The following is a 21,892-nucleotide window of genomic DNA, read 5'->3' as shown; positions in this document are numbered from 1 at the left end:
TAGTTCTTGGAAACATATTCATTTCTGTTTATCTGATATCTCCTTTTTAATGATATTTTTTATTATGAATCACAACAACATAAATAATAACAATATATAAGAATTAAATACTTTGATGATTTCAATTTTTGCATTTAGAACAAACACTCCAAAATAAATGAGAAACAAAAATAATTGTACAAACTTTGTACAAATTTCCGAGAAGAAAAATGATTTATAACAATATATAAGGTTGTTTGTCTTCATGTACCCCCCGTCAGTTACATCATTCAAGCATGGTTTTCCATGTGCTCTCTGAATTCAAGAATGTATCAAATATATAATATCATGATATATGAAACTATGATCTAAGTAACTTTTTTTAATGGTCAACTAAAGTAGAATCCTATTGCAGAATAAATCCTATCTGTTGCATTTGTTTGCAACTTGATCCCAAGAATTCATATTTAACCAACAATATTGTTTCATTTTGTTGCTAGCAAACAACACCCCTACAGTTTCTGGTGCAATGGAAAAGGCATGGTTAAGTATTCCCAATTATAATTCTCTTCTGTTGGATCAAGGTAACTAGAACCAAATAAATAGTAAAGAAATTTAGATATATACCCATCATAATTTTATTTTCTATTTTAAACTCAGAACAAGAACTAATAATAATTAATGGAGAAGTCTTTTAATGTCTACACAATGTCTAATGGTGAAGCAAATTTGTAATCCTTTTCCTTCATAGATTTGCCCTTCCGCTTATGAAACACACCTCTTCCTGATACTGATATGGAAGATAATATCAGTTGTACATTTTTGTTCTACACAGAGAAACAAAAACCCCAATTGGTTTATTCAACTATGCCATTTTCCGACCAAAATGATTTGCAAATTATGCCTTGCTCATGCGAAATAGTGGAAAGTTGAACTAGGTGCTATATAAAAATTCTAGAATTGGGCTGTGAAATTCTAGTATTTTGGTTCAGGCATTTCATCAAACACTTTAAATGCATAAATCAATGACAACAAAATTAAGCCTTCCACCTATTTTACCAATCAGCAGTAAAGAAGGAAAAAAAAATTAACCGAAGAAAAAGATAAGCAACAAACAATTAAGATTATTAGAAGCACATGTGATTAATTTCAGTTTTATTTTGCTTCGCTTTTGGTGCTAGTACTGTAATCGGCAGCCACGAAGTCACCATAAGAAATCAAAATTTAGAAATGAAAACTCACAACTGTAACTCTTGTGCTCTATTTGCTAGATGTGATGGAGAACAAAAGAGGCGTAGGTACAGAGAATTTGAGGGGTCAGGAGAGAAAAGAAGTGGAGGGGTACATTTGGGAGGAGAAGAGAAACGGGTATGAGCCTTTACGGAGAAGAGAAAAGGAGGGAAAGTGAAAATTTCAGGAGGGAAGCGAAATTTTAAGGGAAAGTGAAAATTTCAGGAGGGAACGGAGGTGGAGACGAATTTTTTCAGAAATAACGGAGGAGGAATGAGCGTATTCGTATCCTCTGCATTAACTCAAAAGGGAATCTTTTGAGTTAATGAATCCTGACCATCCGATCTGTTTAAAGATTCGTACAGACTAGATCCGCACCAATATTAAAGAGACGTATATTATAAGGAGAGGCCAGATTGGCTCCATTTAAAATCAGACGGTTGAGATTCATTAACTCAAAAGATTCCTTTTTGAGTTAATGCAGAGGATACGCATTCGGATTGAGCAGGATCCAAAGAACCGATATTTTTAAATATACCATTTTATAAAAAATGTTAAACCAAAACACTATTTTCGGCTGGATTTTCCAAATTTCGCATGGCCGCTTCTGAGGGAAGCGGCCACCAGGAGCTGGGCCGCTTCTGAGCGAAGCGGCCAATATATTGGGCCGGATTGAGGCCCAGCGGGGTGGCCGCTTTGGGGGGTAGCGGCCAGGGCCGCTTCCTGGGGTAGAGGGCACCCTGAATACATAAAAAACGCACCGTTCATAGTATCATTCCAGCCGGCGCACCGTTTGCTTTTGTATTTTTTTTACTCTAGTGTTGTCATATACTATGATTTGTTATATCATGATGCTTATCTTTCTTTTATGTTGTTATTTATTGTACTATTTTGCTTTTATCTTTCATTATTTTTCGTCATAGTAAATCCGAACGTAACGATTTGTAAAACAAACAATAAAACAACAAATAAATCACAAATAAATCAAAACAAACAATAATAGTGCGCCTAAATAGGTGTCTGCATGTTAATACAATAAACGAGTAATGCTTGCCTAAATAGGTGTCTGCATGTTAATACAAATCTAAACTTGACCGTCGGATAAAAATACATTGCTTGCCTCTTTCTCAACCTGAAAATTTAATAACAAAAATGTATTGTTACTCCTATTTCTCAACTTGAAAATTGAATAACAAAAATGTATGAGTTAACTACCTCGTGCATCTCGAGCAGCTCTGTTTTGTTGTTCTTGTGTATCCCGGCGAGTCTGATGTCCTCTCCTTCTATTATGAAGTAAATCAAGCCACATCGGAATCCTATTAACTCTCCTTCGACCCAAGGTAATATTTTTGTCATTTGGAACAAGGATCGGGCCTTCACTTTCCGGCCAATCAGACTGATTGTCATACACATGCCATTCACCCAGCCATGTGTTGATAAGTGTTTGTATGTGGTAGTAGTAATGTACAAACCTTCCAGGGTCAATGCCTCGGAGACGACACACTGCCAGAACATGAGAACACGGTATTCTGTTTAATTGCGGCTTCTGGCATGTGCATGTAACCGTGTTCTCATCCATGATTACCACCGTGTATTTATAATTCGCTTTGGTAAACCGGCCAGAAGCGTCTTTCATGTATGCATTAACTTTCTCTTGTGTGGATGTTATCTCAAACTCGTTCCAGTTGCCAAATCCACCGAGCGTCGTCATAGATTGTGACCTCCCGCACCGTTTGTTAATCAACTAGGAAAAATACATTGCTTGAAATTAATAAAAATTACAAAAATAAAATAATTTAATGAAAATAACATACCTCGTGCACACGGCATGAGAACTGTTGACCCTGGCTTGCTTCAAATTGCGCTTTTGCCCTCCTTTTGAACCTAATCCGTTGTTTGTCACTGTGCGTATTCTTAATCTCTTTATTACAAAGAATGTGAAACTTGTAAATTGCAGCTTTCATTTCCTCCTTTGAATCATAGGTTTGTCCTTCTGACAATTCATTTTCAAACTCTGCATGTCTACCAAATAACCTCACATTTGCTTCCTGAAAACCTGACAGGTCATTGAAAGCTGCAATCGGGTGCTCAACCCCCCGACCCATTATCCGAAACCCTTTATCAACCTTGAATTTTTTTGTCTGCCCGAGCACAGGCCTCGTATCTGCTGTGTCACTGTGATCGCTCATGCAATCAGGATCAACATCCCCCCAATTTTCCTCTGCCTCTTGTATTTCCGGATCCACCGTCTCCTCAATTTCCTCCGGATCACAAGGCTGGGCTCGGGATCGATGGGAGTGCTGACTATTAGACGGTCGGTCCCTCTGAACTGGGGCTTGACTACTCTCAGGCATGTCAATCGGCAAAGGGATTCGGGACCGACGGGAGGGCCGACTAGTAGACCGTCGGCCCTCCTGAACTGGGGCATTACTACTTTCAGGCATGTCAATCTGGAAAGGGGGTTGGGACACTGGACTTGAGGAGGTTGAGGCATTAGCCCGAATAGCACCCCGGATTAACCTTGCAAGGGGGTTAGGACGCTGGACTCGGTTAATCTCCACAAAGAGTTCAATTATCTTGTATCCACCCCCAGAAAAACTAATTGTCTGGTTGTACAGTACCTGCCAGACTCCATCATTCTGAACAGGAAAAAGTTGGAACCAAGTTTGGCCTGAACCAGTGGGCATGCTAATTTTGGCCTGAATATCAAGGTCATATCGATCCTGATTCAATCCGAGGTTCTAAGAAATAATCGATTTCAGAACCAACAAATCAGTACCCGAGATTACAGGTATCACAGAAACAGGCCCGATACTGTAATAAACCCCATTAGGGCCTGTTAAAATCTCACCACCAGTGTAAATAGATACCATAACAGCCATTTGGTATGAGTATAAGAAAACCTAAATTTAAAAATTAATTAAATTAATTATAAATACTAAATTTTTTTTTAAAAAGAAAGAAAATAAAATACTTACAGCTGAAGCGGCACTAGTGGCATATGATCTCTGTGCGTCAAATGAATCTCTCTCCGTCAAATGTCAAATGAATCTGTCTGCCTTTTTTATGTATTCAGGGTGCCCTCTACCCCAGGAAGCGGCCCTGGCCGCTACCCCCCAAAGCGGCCACCCCGCTGGGCCTCAATCCGGCCCAATATATTGGCCGCTTCGCTCAGAAGCGGCCCAGCTCCTGGTGGCCGCTTCCCTCAGAAGCGGCCATGCGATTTTTGTAAAAAACAGCCAGAACTGGTGTTTTGGTTTAACATTTTTTATAAAATGGTATATTTAAAAATTTCGGTCCAAAGAAGAGATAAAACAAATTTTACAGGGGGGAGGAAAAAAATTCGAAGCTGACAAGTGGGTTCCACTGGTCAGCGACACTGTTTTGATAAATAATGCATGTATAACAAATACTATGAAAAAATTAAAATATATATATATATATATATTTTTATATTTTTATGGCCAAATAATAGTTACAAAGTCAAAATAAAATGTCAATTTTAGTTTATTTAGATTTAAATTTATCTAAGGAGTGGATACTATTCAACAAATAATATAAAAACAATTAAAAAATATTCAAATTTTTAACGGTTTATATGACCAAATCATACTTATAATTATAAATTTATAGAATTTCAACATTATTTACCCCTTCAACATGTGTCAATAGAAGTGAAAATATTTAGTGAAATTTAGTCAATTCAAATCAAAATTCTACTTTAATTTAGAAAAAATTTTGCTATGGAAATTAAATTAATGAAATTTATGCAATGATTAGTGTTATAACATATTTATTGTTTAATTAAATGATTTTGATAGATTTAAGTTATATAGCATTACATGCATGTTGTATATATGACTCACATCTTCTATACATGAACACGAAACATTAACTCTTGTTTCGTGAGTTAATGAAGATGCACGTGAATATGTCATCCGTTGGTCAATCAGAACCGTTTAAATTAAGGAACACTGCATTTATTGTTATGCATCCAAATTTGATGAAATTTTATTTTTATTTACCCATCCATCTAGTTGATCGAAAATTGAAGCATCGTATGGCTATAAACACTCCGTGTTGGATCGAAGCTCATACATAATCATACTTTCAAACTTTTATGTTGGTTATGTTCAATGTTCTCCCTTGATCATTTAAAAATAGATTTGGAATGATTTCATTGTAGATCGACCGTTGATTTCCCCGCGCGAAAATGAACGGTCCGAAAATATTTTCTAAATTTGAAGGTGCATATAATGATGAAAGTCTATAAAAAATATCATGTATAAGTATTATTTGATCATATAATATGTAAAAAAAATAAAAATAAAATTTTTGAAATTTTTTTATATGTACTGCTGTACATACATTAGACAAATTAGTATATATCAAACTTCTATGCCGTCCGATAAGTGAAGAATGGTCTTGATTTATTCCTTTTGAATAGCTGTGAGTAAAGAGGCTCAATACTCTAAGGTAATATAATACTTCTGTTTAGATCCAGCGGTAGATAATGCAGGATCCTTGAATATTGGTGCATAAAGATGATCACATCGTCCGATCTAAACATTAATATTATGTTACCTCAAAGTATATAAATTCTTTATTTACATCTAACTTTTCATTTCTCCCTTCTCTCTGTACGCAGCCGCCTAACTTTTCATTTTCATTTTAGATATAGGGTTTTCATCTCCCCTCTCAGGAGTCAGGAGAATTTCACCTTCCCCCAATTTTTTCAACTTCCCTCCTATTTTTTTCATTTCTCGCTCTCTCTTCAGCGGCTCTCTCTTAAAAGAAAACCCTAGATCTAAAATGATCGGAAGAGGAAAGGCGTTAGGTGATCGGTGCGACCAAGGTCACAAAGGCCACCTCCGAGAGCAGCAAGGCGGGGCTACAATTCCCCGTAGGTCCGATTACACGATTTCTGAAGCAAGGTGGTGAGAAGCGCAAAGAAGCTGGTGGAGACGGCCATGGCTTAGTGAGGTATTGGAACTGTTACCAAGCACATTTCTACTTTCAAACCCCAATGAGGCCGTAGGTACCTCTCCCACTTCTCTCTGTTCACTTCTTGGAGGTCTGTTCTTGTTAAATTTAACTCTATTTTGGAATTGAGGTATATTTGAGTTAGGTTTGTCAGAGGCACGTTCTAGCACTTTTTTTGTTCTTCATTTTCAAAGCAGTGACCACGATTTATGATTTAAAACTGTTAATTCCAAAGCAGTGACCACGATTTCTAAGATACTGTTAATTCCAAATCAGAGCGTAGTTGGTAAGTTTAATGAATTCGATTCAAAAGTGAAAAATTGATTCCAAATTCGATTTTGCACATACTGTTAATTCCAAATTGATTCCAAACTGATTCCAAAAATTGATTCCAAATTGATTCCAAATTGATTCCAAAAATTGATTCCAAATCAGAGCGTAGCTTTTGCACATACTGTTAATTCCAAATTCGATTCAAAAGTGAAAAATTGATACATATGCACACTTTCATCATTTATTTAATGAATTACTTATTTATTTTAATTTTAGGTTTCACCACTAGATGCCGTTAGTTATTTCCTCTATACAAAGGTAATTTAGTGGACTTAGAATTTTAATTTTGATTTAAAATGGTGGATAATTAGGTTTTTGGGGGGTGGCAGATGTCAGTAAAGATGCTATTAATGTGGAATGCTAGAATGCTGATTGATGGTGGTGATGACCCCATACTTGCAACATCTTTGCTAGAAGCAAGTAATTTATAGTTTTGAAGGTATCCATGTTGGTATTTTATTTCTATGGGTAAACTGAATTGGTTTTTATTATCTTATTATGTGTCAAGTAACTGAGAACTAAGTTCAAACTTTAAGTTCTTTGCTAGAGAATGAACTACCTTTATCCGTGCCTATCAATCTTAAGTTCAAACTTCTCTGTTGTTACAAAGTTTTGGTTGATTTACACAATGGTCCCTGAATGACAATTTATTTACTGTTTTGGTTTCCATATTTCTAGAAGTCTACTTTTGCAAAGGTTAATTTATGAATTTGCATAATACTTTGGTTATACTTAAATTTTTTTTCAGGAAGTCTGAATATAGTGAATTGAAACAAGGCATCTCTGTTGCAAATTTAACAATTTCTCTCTAAACAAATTTCTCTTTAAAAAATAAATAAATATGAATATCATTTATGCACTTCTTTTATGCTTTCTGGATTTTGGACATTTCACGAATTCATCTTTCATGCAGGCTTACGAGTGAAGATTAATGTTGCTGGTTTCTTGACAAAGGCTTTGTTTAATATTGGCTATAACTTGTGAGTATTTATCTGCTTTTTAACAGTCGACTTCAATTTAATTCTTTTTCAGCTTTTGTAGTAATTTAATTGATTATTTAAAATCGAGTCACACATGAATTAGTTTTAACTGATTGCACCTTGTGTTAACATGTACCATGTAGGAAGATTTTGAGAATTTCTGGTCAGAGTGCCCATGGGATGAAGACCTTAAGTATGCAACAGCTGTTTGTGATTTTGTATGTCCAACACAAAATCCCTTATTTTGACAATAAGAAAGTCCACAGAACTCCCTTTCATATTTTCTAACTTCATATATTTTTTTTTTACTTCAGGTTAAAAGATGTTGGGCGGGAGAGTTTAAGTTGATTTGTGTTGAACTTTGATCCCTTCTTAAAACTTCATTACTTACAAGCTCTATCAACTTCTATTTTAATTTCAACTCTAGTTGTTCAGCACTATAAGACGTAGGCTCATGTTGTTGTACTATTGTTGTAATACTTTTTGGTATTTTGATGCAATATATTATGTTGATTGTTGCTAATTACATGTTTTATCTCTATATTTCAATGTGTTTATGTAAATCTGATTCAATGGTAAATGAGAAATTTAAAAATTATTAGCTTGGTATCGGATTAGTACCAAAATGGTACAGGGAGAGGATTGTAGAATTAGGGAATATGGTGATGTATTGTAAATATTATGGTCATTATTTGTGTTGGTATATAAATGCAAATATTAAGAACAATAGAGCATGCAAAAAGTACCATTGCTAACCTTGCAAATAGTTAAGTGGGACCCACAAGTGTTAGCCTTGCATATAGTCAGGTGGGACCAACATGTGTTAGCCTTGCATATAGTCAGGTGGGACCCATGAGTGTTAGCCTTGCAAATACTAGAAACAGGGTCAACTGGGAAAGTATTAGCATGCGTAGTGATTGCAAGGCCAGGCGCTTGCAACAAGTCAGAAAATAGTTGTTGCAAGGGTGTCCTTGCAAATACTTAGTAGTTGTAAGGAACGCAGTTGCAAGGTTATTGTTGCAAGGGTAAGCGCATGCAACAAGCCTTTTCGGGCTTGTTGCAAGGCTAGGCGCTTGCAACAAGCCACTTTCTGATGCATGCAATAAAATCGGATTCTAGTAGTGATTGATGCCTGGAGCAATCTATCCGGGTTCTCTAGTCGACCTTCTATCTCCACAACCCACTTATCTACCGGTTCTTGCAAATCATCTATTTTATCTACTAATATTTGGGAATCATTCATGTCATCTACTAGTTCTTGGCAATCATTACTCATTTCTGACCCTCTTCTCGATTAATCCACAAACACGCTGTTCTGAAATTAATAATGTGAAACATGATTAAATATTGAATTAATTAATACATACGGATGTTAATCTAATTAAGAAGCATGGCAAAACCATAGCCAGGTTAATTAAAAGTTATGGCTTCATTAGATAATTTGTCGCTTTCACGTAAAAAACTAATCAATTTACAAAGGTAAAACTACGGACCGATGAGGGTATTTTATATCCATATAAAATTAGTCTTATCCACACAATTACCCTTATCGTTAAGTATTAACCTTATACATATCCTACACTTATCCATTAAGATAACGGATTACCAAACAAATAATATTTAATTATCAAATAAATTGATAGCTTATATAATTTAATTAACAAATATTACAAATAAATATTTATATTAAATACAAATATTATTATATTTGTAACATTATTTTCAAATGTAAATTATTAATTAATTGAAATGATGTAAATTTTATATCAAAATAAAACGATATAAAATGTTGGACAAATTAATTTTACCATAATTTACAAAGAGAGGGATCAAGTTACAACATTTTTTGAGTTACAACAAGTTACAACAAGCATTTTCTACATTTTGAAAGTTCAAATCGTCGATCCAAACCGTTACATGTGATCTCTACAATAAAATGTGCTTGGAGACCAAATTTTATATATTTTATATTTTTTTTACAATTTATTAAGATGGGTAGAAAAATTAGTCAACTTCATACCATTGAATTTTGTACCCATCTTAATAAATAGTAAGAAAATTTCAAAAAATGTAAAATTTGGTCTCCAAGCACATTTTATTATAGAGATCACATCTAACGGTTTGGATCGACGATTTGGACTTTCAAAATGTAAAAAATGCTTGTTGTAACTTGATCCCTCCTCATTTACAAAAACAATACTATATAACATTTTGTATAATCAATGTAATCATAATAATAAAAATTATATAGTTATACGTACAACAAAAAAAAATTATCATAGATAATTTTATTTTATTAATTACCCTCTAATGAGTACGAAACAAATCTTATCAATATCTTTATTCAATAAGTTAACAAAAAAATTCTTACCCGTGCCCATAATTGTTAAATTAACAATTTTTTTTTTACTCGATCATACCCCCTTTATTAAATACGATATAGACCAAGTAAACGGATATATGAAAAGGTTTCACTGACATCCTAGATAAAACAACATATATATATATATATATATATATATATATATATATATATATATATATATATATATATATATATATATATATATATATATATGAGTGAGTCTATGGTACTATGCATATCACTGGTTGGCACCGTGCTACGGCTCTATATTTGAGTTTTCAAATCCTAACGGTCGATCCGAACCGTTCATCTTGTTCTCCATATTAATATGTGTTTGGAAACCAAATTTTACATTTTTTGAAATTTTTTTACTATTTTTTTAGATATTTAGAAAATCACTTGATCTGAAAATTCTGGACCATCCAAAAAAAGTGATTTTCAATAAATCTAAAAAAATAGTAAAAAAATTTCAAAAAATGTAAAATTTGGTTTCCAAACACATATTAATATGGAGAACAAGATGAACGGTTCGGATCGACCGTTAGGATTTGACAACTCAAATATAGAGCCGTAGCACGGTGCCAAATCGTAATATGCATAGTACCATAGACTCACTCTATATATATATACTTAAAAGAAAACTTCGTAGATAATTCCACTTAAATAACAAAGGTCAATATGGGATAAAATCTGATATATGTAATTAATCAGTATATCAGATATATACTACTTCAGCCACACATTTTAGTATGTAAAATACAACTTATAAATGTTAATACTATTTTTCTTTTTTCCCAAATTGTGTTATTAACTAAAAATTATGATGTTGAGAATTAGAGAGAAAATGCAGAGATAAGTACCAAAGAGGAGATGAGGCCTGTCTTCGTCTCTGTGGCTCTCGATCCAAATGCTGAGGATGTGAATTAGAAAACTTAGGAGATTTACAAGAGAAGACTACCCAGATCCTTTGCTACGCATTCGAAGTCTCTCCGTGTAGCGAGCTGTATATATTGGACAATTGTATATGTAAGGTCAGAAAAGGTCCCTTCCATTTTTCTTTATTATACTTTATTTTCCTATAAATTTATACTTTATCTTCGGTTCAATATTGAAAAAAGTTTGGACTGAACAAGATGATTTGAGTAAGGCAATTACATGTTGGTGGAAATCTAAATACAAACACCTATAGTATTTTGAACCATTAAAGTCTTGATATATAAGCTTAACTAATTAAAGACATATCCGATATACTTCAAACGACTAACTCAAACTCAAATTGTTGAAACTGATCAACTTCACGAGTGATGTGTTTACATGTTAAATTTATAAATTTGAGAATTAATTTAGTGTTAAGTCAAGCATTCAAAGAACTAGTCTTTAGTCTAGTGGCACATGATAACCCTATGTTGGGAGATCGTGTGTTCAAAATTCGGATAAAGGGTTCTTGAACGTACGGAATTCTTTTTAGTTTCTTAAATACACATTATACCAATATGATGTTCTAGGAGATAATCCTTAAGAAAGGGACGAAGAACAAGTTTTTCTTCCACTGTGAGACCTAATAAAAAGCCACTAATTTCATACATTTGGACTATTTCCAGATCTGTCAAACTAATGTAAGGGAATTGCTAGCTCAAGAATGAATTTACCAAAAGTAGAGCCAACTTTTCCACTCTTAATTAGATAGTAAAGATCGAAATTAAACTAGAAATCAAATCATCATTCAATCTTAAAATGATCTACACAAATTCAACGGAAATTAAATATTAGTAATTAATGGATAACCGCCTACATATATAACAGGTCCAAACTAACCAATTACTATGCATCATCTCTAAAAATAGAGAAAAAACAAAATATATGCACACTATAGATATGAATCTAACACAACAATTCACAAACAATTCACAAACAGATCGATCCACTAAGATCTGGGTATTCCAATTACGATTTGGATAAATAAGAATTAGTATTAAATTCCAATTCACGAACAAGGTCGGGAGACGAAATTCGGTAGAGTGCATAGGGATGAGATATGTGAAGGCTAGAACAGAGAGAGGGAGGATAATAGAGAGATGAACATTTTGTTGCCAGAAAGAGGATCGATGATACCTTCGTTTTGTTGCCAGCTGCTTAATTATAGTCTTCTTTGTATGATAAGTACTGAAAGCATGCAAGAATTAATGAGTGTTTAGGCAAAAGCAACATGAATTAATAGAGTATGCCATTGGAAAGCTTCCATCAAACAACACATCAATCGAGGTCAAATATTATTATAAAACCATTCATTGACCTTTAATTTAAATATTTATAGATGAAACCTGGCGAAATGTATTCTATAGAATCCAATATCATTGAAATTAGAGTGTAAATATTGGAAAAAAATGTGTATATATATGTGTGTGTGTCTGTGAGTGACTTTATAAACCCAATATAATTTAGAAGTAATATATGCTTTATGCTCCTCTAACCTTTTTAGTTATAACAAATGGTCCTCCGGACTTTTATTTATCATAATTATATCTCTAAAGTTTTGTATGTGTGACAATTCTCTAATTCATGATCTTACTAATATTATTAATTATGAATATGAAATGACTATAAACATATTATAGTTTTGTATGTGTGACAATTCTCTAATTCTCTAAAATCAAAATTAAAAAAGGTTTCATGTGAATGGATGCTTGGCACGTGTGATCCGAGCTGCACACGCTTTATTTCATTTCAAATCCCATAACTATTCTTTGCACACTTGGCCAAGAAATATACGTGGGAGACCGAATCCTCAATTCGGTCCCAAGAAATATACGTTTACACATACGGCCACACCAAAAAATTCAAAATAAAGGGAGTCTGAATCTCCAATTCGGTCTCTCCAAAAAGTAAAATTTGGAGACCGAATCTCTTATTGTTCTTCAGACAAAATCGTATGCACAAAGTTTAAGTACAATAAACTGTACCTTTTAAACCTTAGTTACACCTTGCAAGTCAGATTGCAAGTGCACAATTCTATCGAGCAGTATATTCAGGTCTCGATCCAAGGGATGGTACAAGTATTAACCATACTCTACTTAAATTAGTAAACGACTAGAAGTTTGAAAATGTTAATTTGGGGTATTTATGTTTTCTAAACAGTTCAATAACAGTAATTAAATGCAAGAAAATAAATTAACTTAGTTTTAATCAATAATAAAAAGGTGTTCCCAGGGTTTCAGACTTCATCTTAGTTCTGCCTCGAGGCACCCAGTCCGTGTAGTTTCTTACACGGGCCGTATCCAGTTACATTGGTCGTGTCCAGTTACACAGGCCGGTTACTCTCGTACACGGTCCGTGTGAGCCTCGAGTTAATGCACCAGTTACTGTTTCTTTGTGTTGTTCCTTTGTGTAGGGTTCTACTGACCAGACCTAATGTTCCTAAACCTCAACTGTCATATGTTGGTTCATAAAACTTGGTATGGAGTTGCAATATTAACCTCGTCGGATTCTAGATCTCAACTTTCGTATTGGTCCGAATTATCTAGTTGCTTGTTTGGTATTCTAAAGGTTACCTTTTATCTGTCAATAAGAGAAAATATTCACCTTTCGGCTACTATTTAGTTTCACCTTTCGGATCACTAAACCTACCTCATGTACTTAGTTTTAGTTGAGGGATTATAAATGTTGAAATGCGTTTTAGATGTGATTATGCATCTAGTGACAAACCAATAAAAATCAAACAATTTAATCTAAGCAATTAAAATCAAGCATAATCAAGCAAACACAAATTCTAACACAAAAAAATCCAATAACTATCATGCAAAAATAAAACATTCGATTACATTTTAATCCTAGAAACAAAGAAATCTACTCAACCATAGTTCTAAAGCAAATAAAACATATAAGATAATGAGAAATAATGATAAAACCCACAGAAGAAGAAGATCTACAACAAAACTCGCGTCTTTTGCTTCTCAACTTCACCTCCAAGCAATAGTCGCCAATCCAAAACCCTAAGAATGCTTCTCTGCTCCAGAATGAGACCTCTCGTGCAAGAAATCCCACTTATAAGCTTTTCTGTCCGACCATCCTTCAATAGGCCTTGTTTCTAAATTATGGACCTGTTTCCGGAAATGCCTGACATGGCCTGTAAAAAATCTTGTCCGAGCCGTGTGCCTGTGTTTCTTCTGTGGCTAAGTCAGGGTTGATACGGCCAGTACAAAATCCTGTCTGGGCCGTGTAAAAATTTCTGAATTCCAGATTCTTTTTCGATTTCGCCTGATTCCTACAAAATAAGAACAAACTTACAGCAGTACCACATTCTATAGATATTTCAATGAAATAAAACCGATTTAATAGTTTTAAACACAGGTTTTGATACAAAATACAGATCGAAATATAGATAAGTTTGCGAGATATCAATTATTTTTGTAAAATAAAAAGTAATCATACTGCTTTGCTAAATTTAATTTAATTAATTATGATTTATAAAAAAATTCTCACTCTACTGTCAATTAATTAAATACATCTCGAAAAAAGATTAAAGCAACAAAACAAGCAATCATGCACTGGCATGCACTTCTCAGTTCCCAAGCGATAAGAAGCTTAAAAATTTCACCTTTTAAACCGTTTTTCAAGGATCCTGCGCATTTAATTTGTCAACGTCTCAACGAGACTACCAAATTAATGCTCTGTTATCTATTTTTTTTTACTTCAAATGAATTGACCTACGGCGTTTTCATTTAAAGCCGCTTTCGTAGCCTTTTTAATTATTAAAATCATAGAAATTTCAAACAAAATTTTGAATCATAAATTAATTATAGGTCTTCCTGTTTGTAGACTTGCAACTTGTATTCATATTTCGAGATTCGCACTTTGTTATTTTGACACTTGCTGCGTGCTTCGAGGTTTAATTATCTAATTAATAACTTACCAATTGTGATTTTCAATTTCATAAATATAATCCTTTGATTCAATATATACTTAACCGAGTTGGGTTTTTTTTTTTTTTTTGAAAGCTCTTGTCTGAGTTAATTTGGACTACATTAAAATTTAACAATTTATGTAAAGTTGTGGCGACAAGTTCTTTAATTTGTTCTAAATTCTTTGCTTGAAAACTCATCTTACGCAGTCAAAACCAAAGTACACATTCTTTTTAGAATAATTATATTTATTATCGCACTCCAGTCTCTCCTCTGTTCTTGTAGCTACAATAGAGAAATGTTGTACTAAGATCCCACTAATAATATAGTCTTCTTTTTCAATCCCTGCATTTGTTTTCGTATCAACCTTCATAGAGATAAATACTTGGAAAATAAGATATTAATACTTGCAAAGTAAGATATTAATACTTGCATATATAAGTTGATATGATGATCATCTTTTTTTTTAATCCTCCAATGACTTCCGTGTTAACATTTTTACAATGAAGTAGTGGGGGCCTTGTATCTCTGCATCAACATTCTTATGACAAAAATAGTTGACCTCATAGGTATAATTACTTCAGTGCATATATATATATATATATATATATATATATATATATATATATATATATATATATCAATGCTTGCAAAATAAAATATTAATACTTTGATGTGTAACTTGATACGAACAAACGCTTGAAGATTAAACTTTGTACAATATATATATATATACATATAAATACTTAAGTGCATAAGTATAAATACTTTCAATACTTAATATTAATACTTTAAAAAATCATCCAGTGCCATATGTAAAAAAATATTAAGTATTGCGGGAACAAATGGAAAGATTTAGTTGAGGAGACAATTATTTACGTAAAATACTTTTGTGCATAGTTCTAAATATTTCCGTGCATAGATATAAATACCTTCGTTCATAGGTACTAATGCTTTAAAAATTGTGTGGAGATGATACGGATAAACAAAAATTTCATTAATAAAAAGAATCACAAAAGTAAAAAATAGGAATAGTTTGACCTCTTTGCAGCTGACCTTGTATTCCTTGACCAAAGCAAGTTGGCAAGTTGCACAAAATGATATATTCTTTATTAAATAATATTATCAACTTCAACTATTACATTATTTCAATTTTCGATTGTTTGTTTCTTTCGTCAAAATGCAAAACTTATATAGAGACTAAAATTTTTTCTCGGATTAGGCAACTGTAAATTGCAGTACCAATATATACATACATATACATACATATATATACATACATACATAGATATATATATATAGAGAGAGTTGGGCTACGGTGCTTCGCGAAGTAAAGCGAATGTTTTACTTCACGTCTATATTTTCAATTTCAAAGTTCAAAACGTCGATCCGAACCGTTTAAGTTGATCTCCATATTAAATTGTGCTTGGAGACCAAATTTTATATTTTTTTGGAATTTTTTTATTATTTCTTTAGAATTTTTGAAAATCGTTGTTTTTCGATAAAATTTGGAGACCGAATTGGAGATTCGTATGCACAAAGTTTAAGTACAGTAAACTGTACCTTTTAAACCTTAGTTACGCCTTTCGAGTCAGATTGCAAGTGCACAATTCTATCGAGCAGTATATTCAGGGTTCGATCCAAGGGATGGTTCAACTGTTAACCATACTCTACTTAAATTAGTAAACGACTAGAAGTTTGAAAAGGTTAATTTGGGGTATTTATGTTTTCTAAACAGTTCAATAACAGTAATTAAATGCAAGAAAATAAATTAACTTGGTTTTAATCAATAATAAAAAGGTGTTCCCAGGGTTTTAGACTTCATCTTAGTTCTGCCTCGAGGCACCCAGTCCGTGTAGTTTCTTACACGGGCCGTATCCAGTTACACGGGCCGTGTAGCTTCCTACACTGGTCGTGTCCAGTTACACGGGCTGATTACTCTCGTACACGGTCCTTGTGAGCCTCGAGTTAATGCACCAGTTACTGTTTTTTTGCGTTGTTTCTTTGTGTAGGGTTCTACTGACCAGACCTAATGTTCCTAAACCTCAACTGTCGTATGTTGGTTCATAAAACGTGGTATGGAGTTGCAATATTTACCCTCGTCGGATTCTAGATCTCAACTTTTGTATTGGTCCGAATTACCTAGTTGCTTGTTTGGTATTCTAAAGGTTACCTTTTATTTGTCGATAAGAGAAAATATTCAAATTTCGGCTACTATTTGGTTTCACCTTTCGGATCACTAAACCTACCTCGTGTACTTAGTTTTGGTTGAGAGATTATAAATGTTGAAATATGTTTTTGATGTGATTATGCATCTAGTGCCAAACCAATAAAAATCAAACAATTGAATCTAAGCAATTAAAATCAAACATAATCAAGCAAACACAAATTCTAACACAAAAAATCCAATAACTATCATGCAAAATAAAACATTCGATTACATATTAATCATAGAAACAAAGAAATCTACTCAGGCATAGTTCTAAAGCAAATAAAATATATAAGATAATGAGAAATAATGATAAAACTCACAGAAGAAGAAGATCTACAACAAAACTCGCGTCTTTAATTTGCTTCTCAACTTCACCTCCAAGCAATAGCCGCCAATCCAAAACCCTAAGAATGCGTCTCTGCTCCAGAATGATACCTATGGTGCAAGAAATCCCGCTTATAAGCTTTTCTGGCCGACCTTCCTTCAATAGACCTTGTTTCCAAATTCTGGATCTGTTTCCGAAAATGCCTGACGCGGCCTGTACAAAATCCTGTCCGAGCCGTGTACCTGTGTTTCTTCTATGGCTAAGTCAAGGTTGATACGGCCAGTATAAAATCCTGTCCGGGCCGTGTAAAAATTTATGAATTCCAAATTATTTCTCGATTTCGCCTGATTCCTGCAAAATAAGAACAAACTTGCAGCAGTACCACATTCTATAGATATTTCAATGAAATACGACCAATTTAATAGTTTCAAACACAGGTTTTGATACAAAATACAGATCGTAATATAGATAAGTTTGTGAGATATCAATTATTTTTGTAAAATAAAAAGTAATCATACTCCTTTGCTAAATTTAATTTAATTAATTATGTTTTGTAAAAAAAATTCTCACTCCACTGTCAATTAATTAAATACATCTCGAAAAAAGATTAAAGCAACAAAACAAGCAATCATGTACTGGCATGCACTTCTCAGTTCCCAAGCGATAAGAAGCTTAAAAATTTCACCTTTTAAACCGTTTTTCAAGGATCCTGCGCATTTAATTTGTCAACGTCTCAACGAGACTACCAAATTAATGCTCTGTTATCTTTTTTTTTTTACTTCAAATGAATTGACCAACGGCGTTTTCATTTAAAGCCGCTTTCGTAGCCTTTTTAATTATTAAAATCATAGAAATTTCAAACAAAATTTTGAATCATAAATTAATTATAGGTCTTCCTGTTTGTAGACTTGCAACTTGTATTCATATTTCGAGATTCGCACCTTGTCATTTTGAGACTTGTTGCGTGCTTCGAGGTTTAATTATCTAATTAATAACTTAGCAATTGTGATTTTCAATTTCATAAATATAACCCTTTGATTCAATATATACTTAACCGAGTTGGTTTTTTTTTTTTGAAAGCTCTTGTCTCAGTTAATTTGGACTACATTAAAATTTAACAATTTATGTAAAGTTGTGGCGACAAGTTCTTTGATTTGTTCTAAATTCTTTGCTTGAAAACTCATCTTACGCAGTCAAAACCAAAGTACACATTCATTTTAGAATAATTATATTTATTATCGCACTCCAGTCTCTCCTCTGTTCTTATAGCTACAATAGAGAAATGTTGTACTAAGATCCCACTAATAATATAGTCTTCTTTTTCAATCCCTGCATTTGTTTTCGTATTAACCTTCATAGATATAAATACTTGAAAAATAAGAGATTAATACTTGCAAAGTAAGATATTAATACTTGCATATATAAGTTGATATGATGATCATCTTTTTTTTAATCCTCCAATGACTCCCGTGTTAACTTTTTTACAATGAAGTAGTGGGGACCTTGTATCTCTGCATCAACATTCTTATGATAAAAATAGTTGACCTCATAGATATAATTACTTCAGTGCATATATATCAATACTTGCAAAATAAAATATTAATACTTTGATGTGTAACTTGATATTAACAAACACTTGAAGATTAAACTTTGTACAATATATATACATATAAATACTTAAGTGCACAAGTATAAATACTTTCAATACTTAATATTAATACTTTAAAAAATCATCTAGTGCCATCTGTAAAAAAATATTAAGTATTGCGGGAACAATTTGAAAGATTTAGTTGAGGAGACAATTATTTACGTAAAATACTTTTGTGCATAGTTATAAATATTTCCGTGCATAGATATAAATACCTTCGTTCATAGGTACTAATGCTTTAAAAATTGTGTGGAGACGATACGGATAAACAAAAATTTCATTAATACAAAAAATCACAAAAGTCTAAAATAGGAATTAATAGTTTGACCTCTTTGCAGCTGACCTTGTATTCCTTGACCAAAGCAAGTTGGCAAGTTGCACAAAATGATATATTATTTATTAAATAATATTATCAACTTCATTTATGACATTATTTCAATTTTCGATTGTTTGTTTCTTTCGTCAAAATGCAAAACTTATAGAGACTAAATTTTTTTCTCGGATTAGGCAACTGTAAATTGCAGTACCAATATATACATACATACATAGATATATATATATATATATATAGAGAGAGAGAGAATTGGGCTACGGTGCTTCGTGAAGTAAAGCGAATGTTTTACTTCACGTCTATATCTTTAATTTTAAAGTTCAAAACGTCGATCCGAACCGTTTAAGTTGATCTCCATATTAAATTGTGTTTGGAGACCAAATTTTATATTTTTTTGGAATTTTTTTACTATTTCTTTAGAATTTTTGAAAATCGCTGTTTTTCAGAAAATTCTGGACCATCAAAAACCTAAAATAGTAATAATTTGACGTAGTTAGTTTCCACTTCAATTAATTGGCCTCCAGTGGGAGAAATAATCAGAAAAATCTAAAATAGTAATAATTTGACCTCATTTAATTAGCTGACCCTTTATTCCATGAAATGAATTAAAAAAAAATGCCAGTTGGTGAAAATAATATATTATTTATTATATAATATTGTAAATTTCAACCATGACAAATGACAATCAATTATATATCTATTGTCCGTTGATTTCGTAAAAGTCCAAAACGTACCGGACTAAATTTGTTTTTTCGGATGACTCTAAATTGTTTTAAATGATGCTAATAGAGCTGTCGATAGATTATATATCTAGATAATTAAGCGCACATTTTAATTATAGGAAGTTGAGGGTGTACTTCGACATATTTGTATTTCAAACTTTTGTCATCCTTTTATTTTAAGTAAAGTTGAGGGTTAAACCATCAAACTATTTTAATATCCACTAAAGAGTAGGGGAGGACCTAGAGTAGACTTGGGGGGGAGGGGGGGGGGGGGGGGGGGGTGCTGTCGAGTTTTAGTGGTGATCTATCGACTTTACCTCTCTCTGGGTGTTTGATTTGTAATTTAGATTATATTTAGTGTTAAAATCAACATAAATTTATTGAATTATGATTGGTAATTAGAATCATAAATTAAACATCAGAAATTATAAGTGAGAGCATTGGAAAATAAAAGTCAAAATATATTTTTTTTTTATCGAGTATCCAATTAGTTAATGGGTTTAAATTCAATAAGATATTTAAATCCGATTTGAAATTTTTTTTGCTCCTCCCAACGAAAATCTTGAGTCTGCCCCTGCTAAAGAGCTCCTATTAGAGATTCGAATCTTGGACTTCTCATATTATAAGTATAGAAGTATGGTCTTTACCACTAAAATAAAAATTGGTTCTTGTCTTTTGTTAGCCTTAGGTGGCGGAAGAATTGTTTAGTCTTTTTCATAAAGAATACATGTAGGATGAAATATCATTTGAAATTGTTGTATATTATTGTACGTGTTTTATTTATTAAATATATCACGTGCCCACCCAAGGGCCATGATTCATCCATAGTTCTCCTGAACGACAACATGTTTGACAGCCTAATATCAACTACTAATATCAAACAAATCAAATTTGTTGACTTTTTAATTATCGACATATTTTCGTACATACAATTAAGCAGTTTATGTGAAATGAAATGCTGCAGGAAATCAATTTGGTATAAAAATAGAACTGCATCAACTCAATAGATCCTTTCCTTTCATGCATACACATACCCTCTATAGTACTCATTATGTATATAATGAGAATTATTCACAATAATTAAGGTTTTGTGTAGCTGATCAATGAACCAAATGAATTTTGTTGATACGACTTACCATTTATGCTAGCCGGAGGAAGATTTATCTTTTATTATGTTTCCTTTTATATTATTTCAAATATAGAAGAAAACATGTACACTAATAAGGAAGGTAGATCAGCAGCAAAGGGTATGCCCTAGCCGCCATAATCTCTGTTATAAGAGAAGGATGTTATCTCTTGTAGAAAAGACATGTATTCAAATTTTACCATTGAAATGAAATAAGGGTACTGGGAAGGGAGTTTCATGAGTGTTATGTGTTATTTACTTTATTTCTCATAAGTTGTCAAATCTGAATCCTAGCTCTCCTCTATACACACACATACACACACACACACACCAAAGTCTTGCACATATAGCTTGGACCTGATTTGCAGTCAAATTCGGATTGACTGATCCTTTAAGTAGGACGCACCATTAAAAGGATAAAAACATGAAAGTACTTTGAGAGGAGATCTTGGTGAGTACAGCGAGCCATATCGAAACAATATTTTTCTAAAGATATATAGTACTCATTATCTTAGAGTATATATGTTTCAATTTTTTATAATGGATCATTTTGACGAAACTTTGGAATGCAAGCTTGAATAATATACAATATACTAGAGTTCACAAATTCACTATTTGAAGTTCTATTCGCCATTTTCTTAAATTTTTTAACAATTTTGATAGGCTTTATTTATTAATTCCCGACAGATCCTTATATGGAAATGTAGCGTTATCTGATAGGATCCGGCCCCTAATCCATAATTTGGCGATTGGTGAGGTG

At 32.8% G+C, this 21,892-nt stretch overlaps 1 long non-coding RNA gene across 1 annotated transcript; it reads right to left on the bottom strand.

Moving 5' to 3' along the window:
- Positions 1-2,189: 2,189 nt before the first annotated feature.
- Positions 2,190-2,595, bottom strand: LOC144562749 (uncharacterized). The gene is made up of 2 exons (XR_013514197.1): positions 2,425-2,595; positions 2,190-2,341 (listed from the first exon to the last, which is right to left on the bottom strand). It is a non-coding gene; the product is annotated as an uncharacterized LOC144562749 (long non-coding RNA).
- Positions 2,596-21,892: the final 19,297 nt, after the last annotated feature.

Source organism: Carex rostrata, chromosome 12 (genome assembly GCF_964058835.1).
Source record: "Carex rostrata chromosome 12, lpCarRost1.2, whole genome shotgun sequence".
NCBI classification, from domain to species: Eukaryota; Viridiplantae; Streptophyta; class Magnoliopsida; order Poales; family Cyperaceae; genus Carex; species Carex rostrata.
The sequence above is the reverse complement of the archived record's forward strand: the minus strand, read 5'-3'. Positions and strand labels throughout refer to the sequence as shown.